This window comes from Lissotriton vulgaris, chromosome 4_1 (genome assembly GCF_964263255.1).
Source record: "Lissotriton vulgaris chromosome 4_1, aLisVul1.2, whole genome shotgun sequence".
Classification (NCBI taxonomy): domain Eukaryota; kingdom Metazoa; phylum Chordata; class Amphibia; order Caudata; family Salamandridae; genus Lissotriton; species Lissotriton vulgaris.
The window spans coordinates 637,211,050-637,236,507 of record NC_141691.1 but is presented as its reverse complement, the minus strand read 5'-3'; the positions used below and the strand labels follow the sequence as shown (position 1 = coordinate 637,236,507).

The window sequence follows — 25,458 nt, the reverse complement described above, 5'->3', positions numbered from 1 at the left end:
GAAAAAAAGAACACTATTTTATAAAAAGAAGAAGGGAATAGAAATTATTGTGAAGGCTTTTGAATTAAAAAGGAAATTATTCATTTTAGTTTTAAACAGAATTTGATCACTAGATAAACCAATTCATTTTATGAAGGCCAAGAGTTAGAAGAAAAGAGTAATTAAAAGAACTAATTTTTGTGATATTTTTTGGGGTGAATGGAAACACAGTTAAATTTCAGAGCCTCTTTAATGAAGAGAGTTATTTTCAGACCAATAATTTATTGCATGCAGTTGATACCAGTGGTCGAGCTTATGAGGTTAGAAATGGTTGTCCAATTGAGAAAGAGAAGATGGTTCCCAAAAATGTAAAAGAAGTGATAGCTGATGTATTTCTAGGGAAACATCCAGAAAGCCCCAGTGTATACTTGGGATTGCAGTAATATTTGTAGTATACAACAGGAATCTATTGATATTTTACGCAATTTTTTGACAGTATAGTAAAAAAAGTATTAAACAAAAGATTAAGATGTTGCAAGGACTAGATCCTTGCAGAGTGAGAAAAAATACTGGTTTGCAAGGTCATTCTCTGGCTTGTCTTTCTAGGAAAGTATGTCAAAGCGTTTTTCATTTCAGAATGTTAGCAGTACATCATTCTCAAACGCGGAAGTTAGTCAGAAGATTGTACTATAACAAGAATGTGCAGAAACAAACACATTAATAGAATAAAATGTTGATGAGAATGTGCAACATACTACTACAAAAATGTTGAAGTACAAATTACAAAGTTTAAGGTGATTTCAGGGGAAAGGCCAAATTATTCTTGTATTTGTTTCCGGCAAACTCACTATACAAATCAGACTAGGACAGTAGATCTGTATTTAAAGAGTAAAAGAGGAAATAATGATAAGCGGAAGGAATTTGCAACTCATTTGTTGGTAGAGAATTGTTTTGATTTGGTTTCTGATCAGCGTATTTGTAAATATTGTTATAACAAATTAGACAAGAATAAAATGCCTGCTAGAGCTGTCCATAATAATCTAGAGTTGGTAACTATTCCTCCAGAACTGATAGATTTAAATACGTTTGAGTCTATTCTGATTCAATGTGTGCACCCATTTCAGGCTATTCTTCGTATGGAGCCTAAAACAGGGGAAATTGCCTTCTACTGATTTACAGAGAGGATTAAAAGGATGAGTTGTATATTTACCTCTAGATTTAAAGAAAAATATTGAAACTATTGGTGTAGAGAATGTAGAAAGAGAACCACTAGTCATTTTAGTTAATGGTGATCCTACTAAGAGTAAGAAAATCTGGCAAGAGTTAGTGGATGTTAGAAAAGTGCAAAAGGCAACATTATATCTTATAGAGATGAGTACTACAAAAAAGTGTATGTGGTAGAGGATGAAATACTTTCAGGAGATGATACTGAAACGTCAAGTGTTCAAATTGAAAAAGTGGACATGTCCAAAAGTGAAGAAATCTATGGACATTACAGTGTACATCCACTTCATTCAAAAGAAGTGATGGGGAATACTATTGAATTATTCCAAATGAAAATAGCAAAGGGGAGCCCCATGAGTGTCTAGGAAAAAAGTTTGGAAGCTCGTTGTTTTCTGCAGCTGTACCCAACTGGAAAAGGTGGACGATATGATGAACGATCAGTGCAGATATCTGCATCTGAATATCGGACAACAAGATTGTATGCAGAAGATCCAAGATTTCGACAATGTATCCCATATATATTTAATCTTTTGTTTGATAGTTACTTGTCTGGACTTTCATATGCAGTTAACCACATATTAAAAACAGGAGTACATCTTCAAAATGTTTCTGCAAAGGAATTTATGGATAAAGTACATCAGAGAGACGATCATTTAGAATCTCAGCTGATTAATTTGATGGCATGTCAGCGTGTTACTAAAGAGTATTGGTACAGTCGCCATAGAGAACTTAATGTATGCTAAGGAACTTAGGAACTCCTATGTGGTTTCTTACCATAAGCTGTGCTGAATACGCTTGGGATGATTTACTTTAATTTCTTTGAGAGGCAAATTTGAATATAAATTTTTTTTGAATACAAGACACCTGGAGAATTGTGCTCTTTGGATCTTGTTAGTGTATGCAGATATTTCAATCATCGGTTTGAAGCTATTATGTCTTATCTGCAATAAAAAGAATCCTCCTCTTGGAGAAGTAGTGGATTTCTTTCGGAGAAAAGAGTATCAAGCTAGAGGTGCTCCTCATATACATATGCTGATGTGGATTAAGGATGCACCCAAATTCCAAACTGATTCATATGACATTGTTTTGTCTTTTATTGAAGAATATGCCACATGTGCTATACCAAAAAGAACAGAATAAAACACCTTAAGGCAACAAGTCTTACGATTCCAAAGTCATCAATGTGGAAAATACTGTAGACGAAAGTACAAGTCTAAGGAAAAGTTTTATACCAAATGTCGTTTTGGATTTCCACGTCCTGTAATATCCAAAGGAAGAGTGAACAGTTTCTTGTCAGCTATGAGACATACCATCGCTAGAAAATCTCCCAAAAATACATACAATTTGAGAAGAAGTGAAGAACCAAAATATATCAATGATTATAATCCAGTTATTTTCTAAATGTGGAATGCTAATATGGATATTCAGTATGTTGCGGATAATTCCATTGCTGTTGCCAGATATGTGACATTTTATATAACAGAATCAGAAAAGACGGAGTTAAAAAGAAATGTGGGAAGAAATTTCTCACAAGAAGAGTCTTAGTAAAAAAATTGTACAGTTTCAGTTTGAAGATGTTATCCCATCAAGAAATTGGAGCGTATGAATGCTCCGATCGGTTATCTCCAAGTTTATACTCAAAATCTAGAAGAATCATTTGGGTGAGTCTAGGTCTTGCTGCAACGCGAAATCGAGTACTTAAATCTGTATAAGAAATCGAATATTTAGCAGAAAAATATCCAGAAAGTACAGATATTGTCAAAACAAGCATGTTGGACACATATTATCCAAGTCATCATCTTGAGAACATATGTCTCTATGAAGTACTGCAATACTACACTTTTAAAAAGAATACTACAGAAAACATAAATGAAGGAAAATATGCATTGATTGGTTCCGAAGGATGTTTGATAAAAACAAAGGAAAGGAAATTTGATTTATCACAGAAAACTGAGTTGTGATACTTCTTATAAAAGGGAATCTTACTATTTAGCACTTTTGAAACTCTTCAAACCGTGGCGTACAGAATTGGAATTACTTGGAGATTTTCAGAGCTATGAAGATTCCTTCAATGCTTGCAAAGATACCATAGAAAGAACAGTTTTCCCAAAGTATCTCCAAATGTTGAACGATGAAATTGATCAAGAAGCTCCTATTGCAGCTGAGATTGCTAGAGACAGTTCTCAAGACAGTCAAAGTTCTGCTCCACTGAGTCAAGATCCACTAGGACAACCAATTCTTGAAAATGAAGCGGCAATCACCATGAATGAAGTTAGAACAGCAATGCATCAAGCTCAAGAAGATATTATGGACTTAGGAAACTTGGAAGAACACGTAAATGTTTAACAGAAATAAATATATCAGCAAGTGAGACAACAGATTGACTATGGATTTCTTCCTGAAAAGAAAGAATGCACATGCACATCATTTCAACCTATCCGAATGCATGTCAGTGCTCAAGCTGGAACAGGAAAACCTTTCTTCATTAAAGTATTGACCAGTTATCTACAGAAAACAACTGACTCACATTTGTCTTGTGTTGTAACTGCTCCAACTGGGTTGGTAGCACCCAACATTAAAGGAATCTCATTACATTTTTTACTATTGCTATCTGTAGAGCATGAAAACAAATTGGAATACAATAAACTATCTGGAGAAGCTTGCTATGAAGTTTCAAGAGTGCTTAAGAAAATGAAACGTCTGATTATTGATGAGGTAAGCATGGTCTGAAACTTAATGCTTGCTTTTGTGGATTTAAGAATGCAGCAAATTCTTAAAACAGAGTGCGATGTCTTATTTGGAGGAAAACATGTAATAGTTTTGGAGATCTACTGTAACTTACTCCCGTAAAAGGACAACCAGTATTTAAAAGACTTTTGCATGAATACACCATAAAATCTTTGGGAAGTGTTGGAAACATTTACATTTGGTCATATTTTGAATACAAAGAACTCATTACAAATATGCGACAGGCAAATGATGTTGATTATGGAGTACTGACAGAACTTGGCAAATAAGCTTTGCAAAGTCGACTACTTACAAACTTGTTTCCAAATGAAAATATATTTCCTGAAAAAATATATATGAAAATTGCAGAAAATAAATCTATAACCTGCGTAAATGCCAACACTGCGTGAGTGTTCTATATTCAATGAACAACTTTTGAAGCTAGAAAATAAACAAATCATAAAATTGGAAGCTATTGATAAAATAGAGCATGAAGGAATCACTATTATTTTGAGGGAAAAATTGAAAACAAAATTGGATTCTTTGGAAAAATCTATATCTAAAACTGCTGGTTTAGAAAAGAATCTATTGTATGGGTATACTGTCGGGTAATTTTACAGCATAATTTGGATGTGTAGAAAAGGTTTACTAAATTGAGCAATTGCTAAAGTTGTTGATTTTGTTAATTATCAAAATAGAGATGGAATTGAATTTTTAAAAATCACATTTGATCAAATTGAAGAAGTAAAACAAATTGATCATTGTTCAGCTAGTTTTTTCCTTGTTAAAAATGTATATGTCCGTAGAAAACAGTTTCCACTTTCTCTGGCATATGCGCTGACTATTCATAAATCTCAAGGTTTAAGTGTAGGCAGTGCTTTGGTGAACATTGGAAGTACAGTGTTTAAAGAGGGTATGGCATATGTTGATTTGTCCCGAGTCAGAACTTTATCTGGATTGTATTTGATTGATTTCGATGAGAGAAAGATTAGTGCAGATGCAAACTGTGTAAAAGAGTATAATCGATTAAGAAGAGCGCATGTTCCCAATTTAGGTGACTATCCTGTATTTGAAAAGTGTGTAGTAGGTCGAAAAAGAAGATATGAGAATATCTGTAGTGAAGTTATAGAGAAGGAAAAAAATCAAGATTATGTTGAGAGTGCAAGCAAAAAAGACACTATTGAAGAAATTGTTGGGTATCATTTAGAAAATAGTTCAGGTATCAACTGCTATGCTAATGTAGTGGTCAATGTTTATTTCTAGACAGTTTGCAACAGCAAATTATGGAGAATCGTGAAAAAAGATTTTGTTCCTTGTTGCATTGTATTTATGAAAAATTGAGAACTGATGAAAGGAAAATCCAAAGTGTTTCTGATATTTGTAATCTTTTGGATATATGTTCTGGTTCTACACAATTTACGTAGAATATTCAACAAGATGGTCAGGAAATTCTAATGTATATGCTTGCAGTATTGGAAAATGAAGGAATAGAAATAGAAAATCTTTTTGGCCTTCGTTATAAATGGGAACATGAATTAAAAATGGTATGTTTACATGTAGCACTAACATAGATACTGAAAGATTTATATATTTGACATTACCGAAATGTAAAACAGTGTCTTTCAACAAACTAGTTAAAACAGCAAATCAAAACATGGAGTGTAGCCAATGCAAATCAGAAATGTTAGCAACATTATTTATATATAGATGCGGACAATATATAACTTTAATGATATAACGTTGTACAGCTAATGGAAGAAAATTGGAAACTTTAATTTAACATTCTGTAGCAAGTCAACAATCAATATCAGGAAGAACTTTTGTAGCAGTAGCAATTATTTTCCATGATGGTCCTTCTACAACTTCTGGACATTGCACTGTCTATTTAAAATGCAATAAAGGATAGACATATTGTAATGATGCTCAATTGGTTTTTAAACAACGTTTGCCTAACAAATTACCAAATTCCTACCTAATATTTTTAAAGCCAAAGTTTTAAGAACATAATTCGGCCTATTCGGAATATGTTAAATTGTATTAATATAAATACTATTGGACAATTTCAGTATAAAGGATTTCAGGAATACCATTTGGCCTAGAGGAAAGGTATACATTTGAATTAAGAACTTTTTCTTGCACATTCTCACAGCATATATTTTTAAAGAACATCATTTACAGTGTATGGAAATTAAAAAGAATTGTTCATTATTTGAGTTCTTTCATATTCAAGTAAGAAAATTCTCTTAGAAGGAACCATTTTATATATGTGTGATTTGTATTATATGGTAGGTTATTGAAGATGTGGCTTTTATGGAATGTTTAGAAATAGCTCAGTATATTAAAAAAAATCACACAGATTTGGGGTTTTTTAAACAATCTTATTGATAGTTTTATTTTTTTTGCCCGCCGTTATTTGATGAGTAACATTTAAATCACTGTTTGAAGTGAAATTCCATATATTCTGAGAACAGCAAAAAAGCAAACAAAATAATTTATATAATGTTAAAATTAGGTTGTGTTGTAAAAAATATATTATATATTATAACAATTTTTTCTTCTCTTTCACAGATGCTAATTTAGAAATATGAAATTTAAATTATAAAAAACTGAAAAAATGTTTAGCATTTTTTCATATCTACTACTGTCAATGTAAGATTACCTATTAAAATGCACAATGGGCTGCGTTTGCACACTGGTTAAGAAAAAGGGGGACTGAGTTGACATGTGTGCAAACACGGGCTGTGGGCATTTTAAGTTAGGGTATGAAGTCCTCTTGAATCCCGACGGTCCTTGGGGGCCAACTAACCCACCAGGTATGTGCACAAAGTGCCACAGAGTGGCATTGCAGAGAGGTGTAAAATGGGGCATGGCCTCAGACCACATCTTTGCAACGCAGCTCTATGATGTTTGATAGAGAGACATGGTGGGCTAGTAGGATCCAGGGACTTTCAGGATTAAAGGGGACTTAATTCCTCAACTTAAAACACGCCACAGTGTGTGTTTGCACATGTCACATCAGACCCCATCCCCTCCCTTCACCACAGTGTAAACACGCCCTATAACTTTTTTATATTGGGAGATTAAGTCACCTTGAATCCTGAGGGTTCATAGAGTCCAACTAGCCCACTACGTATGTCCAGTAAGCACCACAGAACTGCGTTGCAGAGAGATGTAAAAAGGGGCACAACCTAGGCTACCTGACTGCAAGGCAGCGCAGTGGTTCTTACTGGAAGCATGTATTCTCTTTAGAACAGTTACATTATTTTATTAACTAGTCAAGTATCAAAGGAATGGCCTAAACAGAAAAACTAGTACAGCTACAATATTGGGTGCAGTATGTATGCAAACTTCTAATCACCTACATAGAATTGATACACTCTTTTAAATACTCCGTTAGTAACTAAGCAGTCTAGGAAACCTTCTGTCTGCCCCAACCACTTGTCCATTCATCCATCCAGCACTATGTATGTATCCTATCACTTTGCCAAAACCTAAGTATTTATTAATGTATCTTGCACTTGCTTTAGAGTACTGAAATTACTCGTTTCATATACTTAAGGATTGACCTAGCCACTAACCCTAGTACAAGCCAATTTCTTTATATGCTATGCACGCAGACTTGCAAGAAGCTACAAAGTATTAATACACTCTTCAAAATACCCAGTTTATACCCATATAGTTTTGTAATCTCTCTGTAATAGGATCTGATATGACCTGAAAATATTTGATTGGTTCATAACATTTCCCATTGTACCTATTGAGGGGCCGCAACCATTTCAATCATTCTTCTTTGAGCATCTTTGGCGAGATATCTCTGTGCTTACCTCCTGTCACTCTCATGCACTTTTTCAATCAATCAACTAGTAATGTGTTTTTATTGTAATAGTCTTCCAATACCTAATCACTTATGGGGCAGATTTAAAAGCATCCTGTACTAACAATATGTCACTTGTTGTAACATAGTGATGACGCTAAGACACGCCTTCATATTTAAAAGGAGAGGAAAAGTCACCCTGTGTACCTTTTCTTCTCCTTGTAAATATGACCTCTTCATACACACTACTTTGCATTGAAAGGGCGTTCCATAGGTGTTGCTGTGGGTGCATCCACACAACACTCATAGAACAAGACATCTCCAGATTTATCAGAAATTATAAATCTGGCGATGTGTGTGAATTAAGTATGGGTGAATTTTGCGAATTCGCGGTACGCAAATTATTGCGAAAGCGTACCAGCGGTACGCAAAATCCGCAAAATTTTGCGAGATTACGGATTTTTTTATTTTTCCGTGTTCGCAGGATTTTTTTCAGCGCGACTACCACGAAGTTACCCATGCGGTCGTACATGGGCCCGGCCATCTTGTTTTCAGTGTTAGCGTTGCGTATTTCTGTTTCAGTGCACTAGCTGAATGCTTGCATTCTGCATTTCCTGATTGAGTGGCGCAATTGCGTGTTCGCGTCCGTTTTTGCGCGCTCGCGGGGGAAATATCGCGAAAACGTACCCATGTGGTTGCAATGGGCGCGGCCATCTAGTTTTTCATTCATTGCTATGGTTCTGGGCATGCCTTTTCTATCCAGCTTTAATCTTTGTAATCCTTTGTTTGTTTGAACTTTTTTAAAATCTTTTTTACTCATTATCTATCTCTCTCTTTTTCTACATCTATATTTTGTGTTTTTTAGAACTTGTTAGTTTAATAACTACTTTTTTGTTTAGCTCTCTCTTTTCTTTTATTTACTTTTTTTCCCCTATTCTTTCCTATTTTTCCTTTCTTTGACCCAGGACCATGGCAAAGGGAGCCGGCAAGTCGAAGGGGAAGAGCCCTGCACCCCGCAGCCGGCTCCCTTGCGGGCGGTTAAGGGGGGAGACAGTAAGTTCTAGGGAGATCTTTAGCGCGGTGGAGGTGGCCACACTGGTCTTCTTTGTCCAGCACCACCTCCCCAAGACAGTCGCGGCAGGCCCGGTACTGGGTATGGCCTCCAGGAGCATCGCCACCTATGGGGTAAGGTGTGCCGGGCCATGTATCGGGAGTCTGGGGTCCGGCGCACCTACAACCAGGTGACGCACCGGTGGTCCGACAACCTGGACCGGGAACAAGACCTGCTCGACCTGCTTGGCATCGAGATCCCTGGGCTTGGTGAGTACTAGTAGCTAAATAACGACTGTGTTATATGGCAAATATAAGTTTTTTTTCCGAAGAGCAAGAATGCTGCCAATTACACTGCAGGTAAATTATGTTTCAAAAGCTTCTGTGATTGCAGGTGCTCGCCTGCTCAGTCAGTGGCGGTGCTACCTTGTTTTCAATTTTGTGCTCATTTGGTTTGAGTGATTATGTATGAGTGTACTTTACAGAACTGCGTAATGCTACAGAGACTAGAGACTCAAGTCAGTCCTTCCTTTGTACTCCTGCCACTAAGATGAGATAGTGGTGGTAGATTGATAGGTTGAGAATATTATGACTTGTTATTTAGTAGGAATTTTTTTAGTGGTCTGCAATCATGACGGACTGTGTCTGTCACTTCGCTTGCTGCTGAGTGCTGCCAGTCCTAGTAGAACCTTTTTGTAGTTGGTTTAGACGGTCGGTGAATCCAGCAATACTAATATCCTAGTAGACCACATCAGATAGGTCAATAAATTTAGTGCAATTATTTATTTCCCCGAAATAATGTTTTTTTTTTTTTAAATGTTTGATTTCGTTGACAACAATCATCCATCTTTGTGTCTTTCTGTCATGTACATCAGCTCCTCCCAGGGACAAGAGGACAGAGGTGGCAGTGGCGGTGCCAGCAGGGCAGGAAGGCCAGGATCGGTCCACCGAGGGCTCTTCTGCTGGCCCCAGTAAGTTTTCCTGTTAATATTAATAATTATACTTCCCTAACTTTTACAGCATATATTTAATCGAAACGTTCATCATAATTCAATTTTTTCCTAAATCGTCTTTGATCTTCTTGTAGACTGTTTCTAAATTCTTATCCTGCCTCTACTGTGACTCTCTGTGCTACTACTATTTTATTAGTCTGCCTCTGTAGCTAGCTAAGCTTGCACAGTTGGCAAAAGGTGTTAAACAAAACTCCTATTCAGGAATAGCTCTAGGCACTGAGTGTAATCCTCTGGGTTGTCCATAATGTCTATTGAAGTCTTCTTAATGTTTATGCTTTGACAATTCCCAACAATAAAATGTCAATGGCCACCAAGAATCAGATACTAGTTTACTTTTTGATTGGATAGGAGGACATACTACTACTGTTCCAGGGACTATTCTGCACATACAGAATTATGGGCAAGAAATAGGGCATTGGTGATAATAGGGCAGTTAGACTCTCCACATACCTCAGTCATAACAGAAGTTGAACCCCCAATCTCCTTACGGACTAGCTAGTGTGTCAGAGTCATTATTTAGCTCCCGAATGCACCGATGATCACCAATGATTATACAACCCAGAACATAAGACTACAGAGTCAGAGTCCCGACCTCTCAGAATCACGGATTCATGCTTGCAAATTGCCAACCCTTTCTCTCACTCACTCATGACCCAAAAGAACAATTGTTACTTACCTGTAAACAGGTGGTTCTCCAGTATTGGTGTCTTTTATAGATTCACATGCTTGAATATTCCCCGTCGTCGAAGTGGGAGTCCCACGGTACATAAAATAGCAAATAATGCTAATATATATATATATATATATATGTAATATCATAATACATAATAAAACAGATATAATATATACTGAAAAAAACCTCAACAATGGTTCCTACATAGGAATGCATTAGAGAGTGAAAACTCATTTGCAACATATCAGTGTCATTATGTTAGTCCAAACTGCAGCCAATCAGGCTCAAGCACCCTCTAGAACCTTCTCCTCAGAAGCTCAAGCCCTCAGATTTTAGTAGCACAAGTAATAAAAGCGTATGAGGAGAAAAGAGCCTCTGAGGGGAGGAGGGAAGGTCGCATGTGAATCTATGAAAGACACCAATACTGGAGAACCACCTGTTTACAGGTAAGTAACAATTGTTCTTCTCCAGTATTAGGGGTGTCTTTCATAGTTTCAAATGCTTGAATAGAATAGATAGCAGTAACCTCCTAGAAGCTGAGATTGCAAAAATTCTAAAATCTTGAAAACAATAACATATAGCGTAAAAGCATATAGCAATCTCAAGGAAAAAGGAGGAGGGAACAGAGGCTCACCTTATTTAAAAAGATGACGAAGCACTGCTTGCCCCACTGCGGTATCCGCTTCGTTGATAGCTTCCAAACAATAATGTCTGGTAAAGGTGTGCCTGTTGGACCATGTCGCTGCCCGACAAATCTGGTGTAGAGGCACCCCAGCAAACAAAGCGGTGGATGACGCCATCGCTCTCGTTGAATGTGCCTTCACTGGACACTGTAAAGGCCTGCCAGCTTGCTGGTGACAAAAGGATATGGCTGTTGAGAGCCATCTTGCAACTGTTTTTTTAGTTACTGAATGCCCCTTCCGCATCTGTCCATATGCTACAAACAGTTGATCGGATTTACGGAAAGGGGTGGTCCTTGAAATGTAGAATTTCAGACAATGCTTGATGTCTAAAGAATGTAGTCGTTGTTCTGCCGGAGATTTTGGATCCGGGAAAAAAGTTTTTAAGAAGACAGGTTCGTTCAAATGGAAGTCAGTAGGTACTTTCGGCAAAAAAGAAGGATTGGTACGAAGTGACACTCCATCGGGCTTAAACTGTAAATACGGAGGCTTGATCGTGAAAGCGTGAAGGTCATTTACACGACGAGACGATGTTAAAGCCAAAAGTAAAGCAACCTTCCAGGTAAGATACTTAATGTGTGCTCGGTGAATCGGTTCAAATGGAGGCTTCATAAGCTGTGACAATACCACGTTGAGGTGCCATGCCGGAGGAGGGCGCCTTATCGGAGGAAACTTCCTGAAAAGTCCTTTAAAGAACTGTCGGATGATTCTGGATGAACAGAGAGACGTTGAGCCATCATGCCGGTAGCGTGAGATGGCCGCCAGAAAAACTCTCAAGGTGGCATGAGAGAGACCAGACTGAGCGAGGCTCAGAAAGAAAGGCAAAAGCTGTTCCTGGAGTGGAGTCAATTGGGTGGATATTGGATGCAGCGCACCAATGACAGAAACGCTTCCACTTTAGCTTATACGTCTTTATGGTTGATGGAGCTCTAGCAAACGCTAGAATGTCTCTGCATTCTTGGGGCATACTTAAGGTGGCAAATTCAACGTACTCAGGTTCCATGCCGACAATTGAAGCGTCGATGGGTCTGGATGGCAAATTTCACCGTCGTCCATCGTCAGGAGGTCTGGACGTGGATGCAGATATATGGGTGTGCATTGTGATAGTAGAAGTAGTTCCGAAAACCAAGCTTGTCTGGGCCAACGCGGGGCGATCAGTATCAAGCGGCAGGGTTGCCTGCGCATCTTCCACAATGTTCTTGGCACCAACGGGATCGGTGGAAATGCATAAGCAAACAGTCCGCTCCAATCCATGAGTAGGGCATTTCCGCTGGACTCTGGATGAGGATGCCAACTTGCGAAAGATTGGCAGTCCGATTCACTGGGGTTGCAAAGAGGTCTATCCTGGGATGACCCCATCGGCGGAACACTAGGTCTAGAGTCGGTTGATGCAACTCCCATTCGTGAGTGGATGACGTGGACCTGCTCAGGAAATTTGCAAGGATGTTGGATACCCCCGGCAGATGGACTGCCGTCAAAGAAATTTGGTGACGAAGTGCCCATTCCCAAATTCTTTGAGCTAGACGAGACAGTGGCTGAGATCTTGTGCCGCCCTGTTTGTTCATGTAGTGCATGCTGGTGGTGTTGTCTGTTTGAACCAGCACCGACCCCCCCTGCACTACGGGCAAGAATGCTTTGAGCGCTAGGAAGATTGCCATCAACTCCAGCCGATTGATATGCCAGGTTTGTTGTGTCGCCGTCCATTTGCCCTTGATGGAAAGGTCCAGGAGATGCGCGCCCCAACCTTCCATGGACGCATCCGTGGTCAATGTCAGATCCGGAGACTGGGCAAGGAAAGAAATCCCTTCGTCTAGATTGGCTGGTTGTTCCCACCAGAGCAGACTGGTCTTCATGCGGGGTGTGACCGTCACCTGATCGTTGAACGACCCCGACACTTGACGCCATTGCAGGTCCAATTCCTCCTGTATAGGACGGGTACGTAATCTGCAATTTGGGATCAGTGCGATACAAGATGATGCCATCCCCAGAAACGACTTTAACATTCGCACAGAAACTGACTGCTTTGACCTGATGATTGAGACCAGATGAACTATCTTCTGATGTCGTTCGATGGAGACGAAGGCTTTTGACAAGTTTGTGTCTAGGATTGCTCCGAGGAAGTTCCTTTTCCGCAGAGGTGTGAAGTGTGACTTTTCCACATTGATGGTCAACCCTAGAGCCTTGAACAGGTGTTGGCATAAACGTGTGTCGTGAGCCAGCTGTTGCGAGGATTGGGATTTTAGAGACAATCGTCCAGGTAAGGAAAGATCTGAACTCACAGAAGGCGCAGATGAGCCATGACCGGAGCCAGAACCTTCGTGAAGACACGAGGTGCTGACCGTAGGCCAAAAGGTTGGACTCTGAACTGATAGTGAACGTGACCCACCTTGAACCTCAAGTATTGCCGATGTTGATGGATAATTGGCACATGAAAATAGGCGTCTTGCAGGTCTATTGTCGTTAAGAAATCTCCGCTGCAGAGAAGTCGTAAGGCTTCCGATAACGTCAGCATGCGGAAAGATTGTTGTTTGAGGAATAGATTGAGAGCTCTCAAGTCCATAATGGGTCGCCACTCCCCCGTCTTTTTTTAGAATGAGGAAAAACCTTGAGTAGAAACCTTTCCCTCTCTGAGATACAGGAACCACTTTGAATGCACCCTTTGTTAATAAAAGAAGAACTTGATGTTGCAGTTCCTCTAGATGGGGAGGTGGCGGGCCCGAAGGCGGAGAATGTGGAGGAATCTCTGTTAACTCCAAGGCATGACCCTTGCGCACAATGTCCAAAACCCATTGGTCTGATGTTATCAAAGACCACTGGGAGTAAAACTGTGAGATTCGCCCTCCAACTCTCTGCTGAACTGGAAAGTCATTTACGTTTGTTGTTGTTGTTGGAGCCTCTATAGTTAGACTTTCCTCTATAGGGCTTGGAGTGCTGCTGATGAGAAGATTGTTGGTTTGAGTAACGCTGGTTCCCCTGATTGTACTGGCGGTACTGGGACTGTCCTCCTCGGGAAAAACCGGACGAGGTGCCTCGTCCACGCGCTCCACGAAAAGGCTGTTTCTAGAACTGTAAGGACCCAAGCGACTTTGCCGTGTCGGTATCTTTCTTTATTGATTCCAACGACTCATTGATGTGAGAACCGAACAACGACTCTCCGTCATGTCAAGTATCTTTGACTGGACCTCTTGTCGGAACGACGTGGATTTCAGCCAACCCTGGCGCCGGAGCGCCGCAGCACTGGCAAGGATACGGAAGGCAGTACCCGCAACTTCCACAGCACAGTCAATTATTTCTTCTGAAGCCCTTTTCCCATCTTGAAGGATCTGGTGCGCTTCCGCTCTGGATGTTTCCGCAATCAGCGCAGAAATGTCTGACCACATTTGTCGGTCGAAATGACCTAAAATGGCCAAAGCATTAGCGGCACGGGCTGAAGTAGATGCCATGGACGAAAACTTTTTCCCAATTGCATCCAAACGTCGACCCTCTCTATCAGGAGGGGAAGTGATAGGAGCTGCCGGGTTACGCGCCCGACGCTGCGCTGCCTGAGTCACTACGGAATCTGGCTTAGGATGCGAGAGCAAACAAGCAGGCGAGCCCGCTGGGGCCTTATATTTCTTTTCCAATCGAGGTATTTGAGCAGGCAAGGAGTTAGGAGCCTGCATGATCTTCATTCCTTCCTTCCAAACAAACTCGATAATTGGTATGGTGTGGACCAGCAGCCTTCCTCTCGCTGCACTCTAGGTAATTTGAAGCGGTCTGCCACTTTATCCATCAATTTATGGAAGCTAGCGATGTCAACCGGAGGTGAATCACTGGATTCGCCCTGTTGTGGCGAGGGCGTCTGTATTCGATAGTCATCGAATTCTGCCATATCCGGATCCTGTTCATCATCTGTATCTTGATTAACTTCCCCTTCTTCTCTTTCCGGCTCTGACTCATCCTCCACATCTCGTTGTGAATTAGTGGGGATAGCTGGACGTGGCTCTTCTGAAGGAGCAGCCTGCCTCGGAGGAGTTTGCTGAGGCTGAAAAGACCTTGTGGCCTCAAAGGTAGCATGTCCCGGGGTACCCTGGGGCATAGGAGGAAATCTTCTATTGTAATCATCCAACATATGTTGGAGGTTGGAAAATAGCGATACCGGAAAAGTCGCCATAGGAACCTGCACATATTGTTCCTCCTGTTGGTCTACAACTTCTTCCTCGTCCTCTTCAGAACTAGTGTCCTGACACTTGATAATCAAATCCGATGGACTTTGAGCATCACCATAAACATTGTCGTCTGCAACGGATTCCGTTTCATGGTCTGTTACGAACAATGGAGAAGGTGGCTGAAGAGTAGGAGTTGGCAATTGGAGAACAGAGTCCTCAATATTGCTGACAGAAGACTCCGTAATGACTGTAGGGGCTGAAATGTCCAAAGGCACTAAGGGCATATTGGCGAAGGACAGTGACCCTGAAGTGGATGCTGCGCCCTCTTGCTGTGTACCTGAAGGTAAAGGTAAAGTAGTTGTCGACGCAGCCGTTGACGTAGATATTTGAACTGGAGCAGTCGTCGACGACGATGATTTAGAAACAGTCGTTGGAGACGGCGATGTTCTGGATGTATTAGTCGACGACGAATGCTTTGATACAGCCGTCGACGGTGTTTTCTCCGACGGAACCGTCGTCGAATCTTTGGATGGCATCTTCGCCGTCGACGAAGCCGTCGTCGATGAGCTGGTCGACGGGGCCTTCGACATCGACGGGGCCTTCAACGTCGACGGGGTCTTCGACGTCGACGGGGTCTTCGACGTCGACGGGGTCTTCGACGTCAACGGAGCCTTCGACGTCAACGGAGTCTTCGAAGTCGACGGGAACTTCGCAATCGACGGGATCTTCGAAGTCGACGGAATCGTCGACGATGACTTCTTCGTAGACGGTGGCTTCTTCGTCGACGATATAATAGGAATCGTTGACGAGACTGAAGAGGTAGAGGCTTTTGTAGTCGTGAAAGCCGTCGACGAAAACCTAGTCGACTATGACGACGTCGTTGTGACAGTAGTCGTCGACGAAGCCACAGCAGCCAATCTCGTCGATGGAATGGTCGTCGACGAGCCCGTCGACGACCGCGCTGTCATAAGTGTAACAACACTTATAGAGGCTGGAAAAAACGCCTGAGAGGCAGGTCTCGTGGGCGTAGACACAGAAGTCATAGTAGCAGTAGGTTTTACTGGAGCTACAGTTAAGGCCAGCTTTTTCTTCTTCAGAAAAGGAGATGGTAACTCCTGAACACTACCACGCTTGGAAGCAACAGTAGAAGGACCTGACTGGAAACTTTCTGCGTCTGACAAAACTGCGTCCTTGTCCTGCAGGCGCTTCAACCATAACAGAAGTCGACCCTCCCTGTCTCTGAGGGTTTTAGCAGGGAAAGTTCTACAGAACTTGCAGTCAGCCACCTTGTGTTCTGGATATAAGCAGTAGATACACTTTTGGTGGGGGTCCTTCTCAAACAAACGCAGTAGAAGAGTAGATATGAAGAAAAACTGAGCAGAGCTCAGGGAGACTCCCTTCACACGACGTGCGGTAGAAAATCTGAGAGCTTGAGCTTCTGAGGAGAAGGTTCTAGAGGGTGCTTGAGCCTGATTGGCTGCAGTTTGGACTAACATAATGACACTGATATGTTGCAAATGAGTTTTCTCTCTCTAATGCATTCCTATGTAGGAACCATTGTTGAGGTTTTTTTCAGTATATATTATATCTGTTTTATTATGTATTATGATATTACATATATATATATATATTAGCATTATTTGCTATTTTATGTACCGTGGGACTCCCACTTCGACGGGGAATATTCAAGCATGTGAATCTATGAAAGACACCCCTAATACTGGAGAATCACAGAGTCTATGTAAGTTTTAAAGCTTTATTAAAAGTAAAACAACTAGCTCTGTGTGTACTCTGTATATTAAATTTCAATTGTGCATTATATAAAAACATTTATTAAAATCAACTTCATATAAGATAAATGGTGAACTCTTGAAAACTCAACAGTGGCTGATTTTACACATTAATTGTGGGAGAGCCCCCACCTGGTTGGAACTTAAAGTCTTGGTGGTGATGATGATGACGACTCCGAGTAACATATTGCTCTTGTTCGTAGAAGGGAAGCTTCTGTCTGGTATGAAAAAAATGGTGCGTGTTAAAAAACAAGCATTCATCAGTTGTGCCAAAAAGTGTAGCATGTTATGGCTAAGCATAACTAAAAAACACCCTCCCCTTACGAAAGGGGAATTTTTAGTTTAGACTAGAGAGTCACAAATAATTAAATTTCTTTATGTAGTAACATATTTTTTCATTTCTAGACAAAAAAGGGAGTGGTGTATGTGACATCTAAAAATATTAAATATATTTTCTAGGCATAACACCATCGGCACAGCCCACCACCAGTGCCGGGGCCAGCGCGAAGTTGTCACTCCAGGGGCGGATGCGGTGCGAGCAGGAACTGTTGTGGGGGATACCACGGTAGTGGCGGGAAGTGGTAAGCTGCTATATTCCTTACTTATTGAGATTGCAAAGTAGGCTAACACCGCAGGGGTGTATATGTTGTACAGTACAAGTACACTTTACTGTTAAGAAGACTTACAAATTTAGAACTAAGTTTTTGTATACCAGGTACAAGACAGTCACCCTTGACTTCGCATTAGCAAAAGCACTAGCGGTGGGAGTTGACGAGTAACCAATGGCCTCCTCTAAATTTGACTTCAACTCAGCTGGAGTGTGAAAGTTTTATCGAGAAGCCAAGTCAGATCGGAGATTAACTTTATGGATGGGATGAACAAAAAGGGAAAGAAGGGTGTAAGGAAGGACGAGCGAGTTAAATTAATGACTGGCAAAGAATGATACTGTTTTTGAATGCAGGAACAGGTGGCTGAGAATCTGATGCATGGTCGGTTGAAGGCTGAAGCAAGGATGGGTGGAAGGAGAAAGAAAAAAGGACTGGCTAGGTGGGTGAAACAGAAACTGTATGTGTGCGCAATATATCCTTTGGTTCAAATTCAAATGCAAGTCAAGCACGGATGCATGGCTGGTTGTTTACAAAATAAATTAAAAAGGGTGTTTTCCGGTGAGAAAAAGTAAGGTTTGTCCAGTTGAGACATTAAGAATGATTGACATTTACTTTGAATAGATGGATGCCTGGATGGTATCGTCCTCGTCAGTCTCTCCTCCTACTCCATTATTCTTCCTCACCCAAAATGCTTATCTTACCTGTGATTCGTGTTTGAGAATAGGGCTAGGCACAGGGCTGGCTGCATGGCAAATGGTGATTAAGGTTGGCTATGGAATCCTGGACGGATGAAATGTCATCTTTGAGGTGGTAGTAGTAGTGGTGGTGGTACACACTAGTAGTAGCAGCATATGAAAAATAGGAAATTAAACATTGAGTGGCCTGAGAGGAGCATTAGAACAGTACGATAGATAGTACAGTGCACAAGAACAGTGCCATAAATTGTAGCCTAAGCAATGCTAAAGTATTCCATCAAAAGTTTACTTGTTGCGTGGAGTACGGCTACTACAAGAAATAGTACTAAAGGCCACAGCAGCGTAAGCATTCGTCACGTGTAGGAGGAGGATGTTGTTGATGATGAATCCACCAGATGGCGCACATGAAATTGTGATATGATTTGCAAATACTCATGGGTGTGTGTCAAGCAGAATAAGAATATATCCTCTGATTCCTTGACCTGCCTTGAAATTAATTTTCTGTTGCTTTTGATCTTACCCTCCCCAGCAAGGGTGTGGAATTGTGATTTAGTCATACCTCAATGAAAACCACACAGCCCGGGGGAAGAGGGTTAGGGTTTGAAAATTGGATGGGAATGGGGGTTTTTGGGAAAGTTTTGTGGAGAGAGATAAAAAAAAAACACAGCATAGACAAACAACAAATGAAGAAAAACAAATCTTTGGATACGAAGAAATCCATAAATCTTTTAAGGGACATGAAGGAAGTGCATGCATGAAGTTGTTTGCTAAATGGATGGTTAGGTTACTGAAAAGTAGTACTTACTACAACTTACTAACTATGAATAAACAATTTGACAGTACAGGGCTGCAGTAATTATGCAATTTCACTTGCCTCTCTGCCCTCAGAGAAAATAAACACTTATTAGTACATTAAATTAATTTCAAAAATAGCAAAGAAACTTATCAAATAGCTGCAGGGATAAATTTGAAGCAGAGAGCAAACGCACAGAGTCACACTCATAGAAGTTCACAACAATAACATTATTTAAAAGATAAGGAGAAGTGAAGAGGATACTGTAACTGTATGTTGTAGTTGTACTGTCCACTTTGGGAAGTTGCATGCATCCAGCCATTCCTCTTATTCGCGGTACTCCTCCATTCCATCTGATGCTCCGTCGATCAATCTTGGTGAACAGACACACTGTCCACTGCCTGCCTGGCGGATGCGGAATTGAGGATTGCTATGGTAAGCCTGAGTTAATGTTTTTCCCATCGCACAGGGTAAAAGCCGGCCTGTAATTATCGATGGAAAAACAGGAAGGGATATTAAACACCCCGGAGGAAAAATAAAAGGTACGGTGTGTAGTGCAAAAATAACACTTTCAGAGGCGACAGTATTGCATATAAGCATCATTTCTAAAGTGCGTACTCTGAGTCTCCTTTTCAAGGATAATAATTAGCACACAGAAGGCCAGGGCCATGCAGAGGGTCAAGGCAGGCACCACTGAGTGAACCAACCCCAATGTAGCATACCTCTGACACAAACAGACAAAGCAGATCTAATTTTATACAGCAAGCCACATAGAAACAATTTTACATGACCTGCTGTCTTGACTCTGGCATAACAACACTACACTGGCTCGACACTCTATACCACGACTAGACAGACATGTAGTTCTGCTGTGGTGGTTGTTGACTTGTTTACCTGTTTCCACTCACGAAATGGCCATAGTTCTTCCGTAAACCGACGATGATCCATCCATCCCAGTGAGTGACTGTAAAGATATTATGTAACTTTGATCATCAAGACTCATCATCATCATCATGGTATTGTGCAAACTCAATGTTGTTCATGCAGTCACAGTCTACACACAGTGAGTCCAATGACATTTTCAAAATTAAAAACTGCAACGTAGTGGCCCCTGCAGTAGAAGTACAATTTGCATTAAACAAGGTAAAAACAGAGTAGACTTGAGTTACATTTAGTGTGTAAAAGATTAAATAATAACAGAACACATAGGATTAATTTTATGCACAACAAACAAACAGCAATTGCTTTCATCAGAGCCAGACAGCCAGTGTTGTTCACTGCATGCCATCTCATCATTCATTACCTGTTCCTCTTTTTGTCAGCATCTTTTTCTTAAGTGAAGGGCCAGAGGGCAGCCTCTCGTGTCAATTTCAGAAGTAACAGTCAGCATAGCGACAGTTTCTTGATTCTGCGTAATCCAGCCATCTGCCGTGAGGGAAACAAATGGAATGGGGGAGTCTGGAGGAGGAGGATAGAGGAGCATGACTGAGTTGTGAACTTGTGAACTTCAGAAATGCAGACAGCGTCACCTTCAATATGCAAATAAGATGAAGACAGTGCGGCTGATGGATTTGTTGTGATTAGAGTTTTGTTGTGCTAAAAGTTGCAAAACAAAGAAAGACACACAGAAATAAAAGTGAATAAGGATGAAAAAAAAAGTAAGTATTTCAAGCCTAGGTGTCAGGGAAGTAGAGCTTGTACTCAAACTCTGTGAATTGAACCTGGAGTAGGTCAGCTAACAGAGAAGAACTTCCGATACCTAAGTCGGTGTCCTTTTCTTCCTGCGTGGATACACGTATTTTGTAATCTGGTGGTATGAAGTGCTGATTCATCTTAATCAGTGGTAACCTCTCCACATTTTTGGGCCAGAGGCGGGTCCTTTTTGAAGTTACAATTGCACCAGTAGCACTGAAAACACCTTCAGAAGACACGTTTGCGAGTGGGCAAGCCAAATAATGTATAGCCAGCTTGGTGATCAGTGGCCATTGAGGCCTTTTACCATACCAATACACCAATGGGTTCTGATCAAAGAAGACCTCTGTTGGGTCATCCAGATAGGCCCGCACCATCCACTCAAGGTCCTCCATGAGTTCTCCACTTTGCGTACCATCTGTTGCCTTTGCATCAACACTGGAACGTGCAAACCCATGATGAGTTATCCAATCTGCTCCCGACAATATTATGGCTGGGCACAGTGCAGGTGATGAGAATGATACGGTTGCTGCTGTTGGTAACGGCTGTGAGGGAATGTGACTGCCTTCGGCCACAAAAGTGGACCTTGACGCCGATGGCCTGCTGCTTCAGTAGTACTTGTGGTGGTTCCTTCAATTTCCTGCCGCTCTTTTTCGAACTGAGTGGCTGACAGAGCTAGCCAATGTTTGTACTTAGAAACATCTGCTTCATAAAAAGGAATGAATGCATTGCTGGCAAGTGCCTTTTTGAATAGTGGCACAAATGTGTTGTTCTTCTGAATGTATTGCTTTAAGCCTTTCATTGTCAACTAGGCGGCTTAATAAGCTCTTCGCCAACTGATATGCGTCTTGCTTTTTCAGCATCAACTCTAAATGTTGCAGACACCGCCTTCAGTTGGTGCTCTAGCATGCGCAACAATGGGATAGCTTTGCCAAAATACAGTCCTCCCTGCTAACTTCACGCGTGAACACCTCAAAAGGACGGAGCATGTCTGGCAAACTTTTAACTAGGTCCCAGTCATACACCTCTAGCCTCATGTCTTTCATAGAAGCACCCTGTGCGTTAAAGACATACTCATTGATTACCAAGTACTGCTCAAACAGACGCTCAAGCATGTAGAAGTTTGAGTTCCAAAGTGTTGCCACCTCCTGGATGAGTCCTCTGACTGGCATTCTATGGTCACGTTGAATGACCCTCAGCAGCTTCTGGGCCTTAAAATAATGGCTGAAATGTGTGCAGATTCTTCTGCAGGTGGTCAGTAACTTGCGGACTGTGTTTTCTTTTTTCAAGAAATCTTTAACAACAATGTTAATTCTGTGCGCTAAACACGCACTCTGAAATAGCCACCATCAGACATGGCCTTAACTATATTACTGCCATTATCCGTTGAAACATAACCAATCATGTGCTTTCTTTGATGCAGCCATTCAAAGACCTTACTGTCAAACTCCTCCAAAATGTTTACTGCAGTATGAGATTTCTCCATGGCAAACATGGCTATTGTTGCATGTTTCCACGTAGCTTGAAAAATTGTGACACTGTCAACACCTGTAGCTATCTTCTCTCTAACCCCTGCAAAAGAGACCCAGCGTGATGTGATGCGCATGTAATCAACGGCTTGGCAACTGGTCCACATGTCTGTTGTCAGGTAGATAGTGTGAACAGCACTCTTCTGCAAAGCTGCCCCAATCACGTCCAGCACATCGTGATGTAGTGCTGGAACCGCAACTCTGGCAAAATAGGACCGGCTCGGAACCTCCCATTTAGGGCAGACTGTTGCTACAAATTGTAGAAAACCCACCCCTTCCACGAAAGAAAAAGGGAGAAGGTCCAGCGCTAACATTTTAGCCAGCATTGCATTATACAGACGTGCTGTTGGGTGGTTGCGTTCAAATGGCGCCTCTGACCAAAACATGCTTTTAATGGTGGTCTGGACCGTTTTCATATGTGATGATGATCCAGACTTCTTCAACCCAGTTAAGCTCATTGATGTACTGTTTCGCATTGGTGTCTCTACCAGACTCTTACTGTGACTCCTAGATGTTGCTTGGGTAGAGGGTGTGGGTGCTACCACTGCAGTGCTGCTGCCAGGGGTACTGTGTGTACCAGAAAAAAATGTCTCTCGCTTCTTCACCTCCCCCCTGCACGAACAGCTCCTCGTCATCAGATGCAATTTCAATGGATACATTTGGATTTGTACATTTGGCTTTCCGGATGTTACTTAGGTGCGCCTCCCACTGGATAATGTGGTGTTTTTGGAGATGACCTCTGTGGCCTCCGGTACCATAGTTGGTACCAAGCTTACCCCGACTAACTACTTGTTTACAAATTGAACATATGACTAGGTTTTCCACCTTTTTGCTAATACTAAAGAAGTCCCAAACTGGGGAGTTGAGATTTCTGGTGGTGGTGGTGCTGCTACTTTTAATGCCAGATGAAGTGGAGGACGGGCATGGCGGAATTTGACTCGGTTGTGCACTTACTGCACCACTAGTTGAGGTAATGGAGGTTGAGCTGGATGGAGGTCCCTGCCGGCCCTTCTAACGAGAAAAAATGGAAGCTGTAGAGCGTGTTGGTGTAGTAATTACCTCTGTTGGTGCTGGTACCAGTGGTGCCACGCCACACACATCCTGCACAGCAGCATTTCGGGATAGGGTAAAAATATCTGTCTGCTGCATGCCCGCTGGGGCTGGAGTGACGACTGTGATGACTGGGTCGTCATCGTCAGACTGTTCATCAGCAGCAGAATACACCACTTCTACTTCTTCTTCGTCATCACCTATTACTAAAAAGCCTTGCGGGAACCTTCCTTTTACCTAGCTTTGTCGGCTCATGGCGTGCCTCCCTCTAAGACTGCATTGGTGGGTGCAAATCAAGATCTAGATCATCAGAAGGAAGTGGGCTTGAAGAAGAACTTGTACTAGCCCTCCTTGACCTTTTCTTTGCTGGGGATCTGGAAGACTATGGATCATCAGGAGGAGTGGCTTGCTCGGCTGGAGGAACAAGCATTGTCGGCAGTTGCGCCTCTCCATGCGCCTCTCCATGCGCCTCTCCATGCGCCTCTCCATGAGCCTCTCCATGAGCCTCTCCATGAGCCTCTCCATGAGCCTCTCCATGAGCCTCTCCATGAGCCTCTCCTTGTTGCACCTATGGTTCTTGTTGCGGCTGTGGTTTAACACTCGTCAGATGAGTTGCACCCTGCATTGATTGGATGCTACTTTGCAATGAGTCAAAGCCAACATCACTGGTGAAAGAGAAATTAAAGTGGCTGCCTCTGCGGCACTCATGGACTTGGGCCTAACTTGGCGTGGTGGCACCGAGATGAATGAAGCAGAGGTGCTGCTCCCAGCTTGGTCCCTGGCGGACACCACTGCTGCAGGCGTGGTTTTTTTTCCCAAAAAAAGTGATTGTCTGCACACCAGGCTCCTTGGTAAGTGGCGCCACTTGCTTCTTATACTCCTTCTTACTGGCAGTGGCAACTTTCTTGGAAGAGGAGCTACTGCCACCTTTCTTTGGGCCCATCTTCTTCAGATTTTAGAACAGCAGGATGCAGTTGCACGAGTTGCAGAGTTGTCTGTGGCCACATGTGACGTCACGTGACGTTGTGGAATCACCGCAGCAGGATTTCTTCCTGGCACTACAAGTGATGATGATGAGGATGATTCCTGGTTCTCAGTGTTTGTGCACCTAAAAGCAAAGGAAGCCAAAGGAACATCATTTAAATAAATGTTACATATGTCGTGTTTTATTCAATATTTGCAACTAGGCATTTATTATTAACACAACACACCCAAAAACGGGAAGACCCAAAATAAAAATTGCAATTCTAAATGGATGTTTAAATTAATAGAAGAGAGACCACACAGAGAGAGTTGTTTCATGCACTACTGAGTGCCCCTGGGCATAATGGATGAAAGCAAGGCAGGCTGGGTGCAGGCCTATGGCACAAAGCACACTGCCTGGCTTCAAAATGGCCCCTAGTCCCCACCCACATGGCCAGGCCCTGGACCAGGCATCAAAATGGCCCCCACCCACATGGCCAGGCCATAGACCAGGCCCCAACAACACCCAAAAAATCGAAATACACACAAAAAATCACCCCAATCCAATGCCATCCATGCCCTAAATGAGGTCTAAATTCAAGAGACCCCACAGAAAGACTTGTACCATGCACCACTGACTACCCCTGGGCCTACTGGCTAGTGTGGCTTTAACACGCACCCCAAAATTACAAAAAACCTCCACATAGATATAACTGTGAGCTATTCAATTCCATGCCATCCCTGCCGTAAATGATATTTAAGTTCAACAAAAGTCACAGACACAGTTGTATCATGCACCCATGAATAACCCTGGGCCTACTGGATACTGTGGCCACCCACAATATATATTTTTTTTAAGTTATGAAAAAGTTTATGAATTGTAGTTGCAGCAACTGCAATGCCCCAAACAAACAATACCAACTTACCTGTAAAATCTCAACTCCAAAAGTGATCCAAACAAAAAGTCCTCAAATACAAATATTCAGCAGCAGCCACTAAGAGTAATCCTTCCAGCTCCAGATCCAAATGA

The 25,458-nt window shown here is 41.7% G+C and overlaps 1 protein-coding gene across 1 annotated transcript in view; it reads right to left on the bottom strand.

Annotated features, from left to right (window-relative positions):
• Positions 1-25,458, bottom strand: part of PKD1L1 (polycystin 1 like 1, transient receptor potential channel interacting) — a 1,739,639-nt gene that overhangs the window by 1,377,986 nt on the left and 336,195 nt on the right. The window lies entirely within an intron of this gene.